Below are 2,967 nucleotides of genomic sequence, written 5' to 3'. Positions count from 1 at the left end.
AGAATCCACTGATCACCTCCTGAAAGAGATCCAAAAAGAGAAACTCCAAGGAATATTGTAGCCAAATTCCAGAGTTTCCAGGTCAAGGAGAAAATATTGTAAGTAGCTAGAAAGAAACAATTTGAATATTGTGGAAATATAATCACTATAACACAAGATCTAGCAGCTTCTACATTAAGGGACTGAAGGGCTTAGAATATGATATTCCAGAAGTCAAAGAAACTAGGATAAAAATCAAGAATCACCTACCCAGAAAAACTGAGTATCTCTAATCAATAGTGATTTAGAGCACTTTTTAATGAGTATATAAAACTTTAATTTCTTTCCCTGAAAACTGCCTGTTCATATCTTTTGACCATATCAATAGAGGAATGACTTGAATTCTTGTACATTTGACTCATTTCTCCATATATTTTAGAAATGGGGCATTTATGACAGACACTAGTTGAAAATATTCTTTCTCAATTTTCTGCTTCCCTCATAATGTTAGTTGCATTGGGGATTTTTGTGCAAAACTCTTCAATTTAATGTAATCAGAATTATCCATTTTGCACTTCATCATGTGCTCTCTCTTGTTTGGTCATACCTTTCTCCATTCTCCATAAATTTGACTAATGCACTACTACTTGCTCCTCTAATTTGTTTACATTACCAGTCTTTACACCTAGAACACATTTCTATTTGGACTATATTCTTGTGCATAGTATCAGGCATTGATATGTGCCCAGTTTCTACCACTCTGTTACCCAGTTTTCCCAGTAGTTTTTGTCAAACAGTGAGTTCTTAACCCAGAAACTGGTGTCCTTGCGTTTATCAAAGTAGTTTGATACATTCATTGCTTATTCTGTCTTGAGTATCTAACCTATTCCACTAGTCTACCCCTCTATTTTTTAGCCAGTATGAAGTGGTTTTGATGATTGCTGCTTTATAACACAACTTGAGATCTGGCAGAGCTAGGCCATCTTCCCTAGCATTTCTTTTTCATTAGTTCCTTGATATTCTGAAACTTTTGCACTACAGATGAATTTCGATATTAATTTTTCTAACGCTAGAAAATATTTATCTGGTAATTTGATTGGTAGGGCACTGAATAAGTAAATGAATTTGGGTAGAATTGTCATTTTTATTACATTAGCTTGGCCTACCCATGAGCAACTGATGTTTCTCCACTAAGTTAGATCTGGCTTTATTTGTGCAAAAAGTATCTTGTAATTGTGTTCATATAGTCCCTGTGTTTCTCTCAGCAGGTAGACTCCCAGATATTTTATAGTCTAATATAGCTTTAAATGGGATTTCTCTTTCTATCTCTTGCTTTTGGGTTTTGTTAGTAATATATAGAAATGCACATGATTCATGTGGGTTTATTTTGTAACCTGAAACTTTGCCAAACCTATTTATTATTTCAAGTAGTTTTTTTTTTTATTTGATTCTCTAGGCTTCTCTAAGTTAATCATCATATCAGCTACAAAGACTGCAGTGCCTGTTCTAACTCCTTCAATTTCTTTTTCTTGTATTATTGTTATAGTTAGCATTTCTAGTACAATATTGAACAACAGTGGTGATTACAGACATCCTTGCTTCACCTCTTATCCTATTGGAAATGCATCTAGCTTTCTTCATTACATATAATTCTTGCTGTTGGTTTTAGGTAGATATTGCTTCTTATGTTATGGAAAGCTCCATTTATTCCTATATTTTCCAGTGATTTCAGTAGGAATTGGTGCTGTGTTTTGAGATAATCATGTGGTTTCTATTAGTTTTGTTGTTGATATAATCAATAACGCTGATAGTTTTCCTAATATTGAGTCAGTCCTGCATTCTTAGTAAAAATCCTATCAGATCATAATGTATTATGCTCATGATAAACTGCTGTATATTTTTGCTAATATCTTTTTAAAATTTCTGCATATTTATTCAATAGAGAAATTGGCATATAACTTTTTCCTCTGTTTTGACTCTTTTTGGTTCAGCTATCAGCACAATATTTGTATTATAAAAAGAATTTTGTGGGACTCCTCCAGTTTTCTCAAATAGTCTATATAGTTTTGGAATTACTTCTTCCTAAAATGTTTGATAGAATTCACTTGTAAATTCATCTGGCCCTGGAGATTTCACTCCTAGGGAGTTCATTGATGGTTAGTGGAATTTCTTTTTCTGAAATGGGGTTATTTAAGTATTCAACTTCCTGTTCTGTTAATCTGGGCAATTAATATTTGTAAGTATTCATCCATTTCACTTATATTGTCAAACATATGGGCATAGAGTTGGACAAAATAATTTCTAATTATTGTTTTAATTTCCTCATCCTTAGAGATGAGTTCACCATTTTCATTTTTGATATTGTTAATTTGGTTTACTTCTTTCTTTTTTTTTTTAAATCAAATTGACAGATGGTCTATCAATTTTATTTTTTAATATATCCAGGTCAGTTTTATTTATTAATTCAATAGTTTTCTTAATTTCAATTTTATTAATCTCTCCTTTGGTTTTCAGTATTTCTAATTTGGTGCTTACTTGGGGATTTTTATTTGTTCATTTTCTAACTTTTTCAGCTTCACACCCAATTCATTGATCTCCTCTTTCTCTATTTTATTCATGTAGGCATTCAATGATATAAAGCTTAATCTAAGAATTGCTTTTGCATCATCCCATAAGTTTTGGTAGGGTGTCTTATTATTGTCATTCTCTTGAATGAAGTTATTGATTGTTTCTATGGTTTGTTGTTTAACTCACTCACTTTTTAGACTTAGATTATTTCGTTTCCAATTAATTTTTAGTGTGTCTTTCCATGGCCTTTCATTACATATAATTTTTACTGCATTATGATCTGATAAGGATGAATTGATTATCTCTGCCTTTCTACACTGGATTGCGAGGTTTCTATGCCCTCATACATGGACAATTTTTGTATATGTGCCATGTACTGCTGAAGCAAAGGAATATTCCTTTCTCTCTCCATTCAATTTT

This window comes from Notamacropus eugenii, chromosome 5 (genome assembly GCF_028372415.1).
Source record: "Notamacropus eugenii isolate mMacEug1 chromosome 5, mMacEug1.pri_v2, whole genome shotgun sequence".
In the NCBI taxonomy this organism is placed as follows: domain Eukaryota; kingdom Metazoa; phylum Chordata; class Mammalia; order Diprotodontia; family Macropodidae; genus Notamacropus; species Notamacropus eugenii.
Note: the sequence above shows the minus strand (reverse complement) of the source record.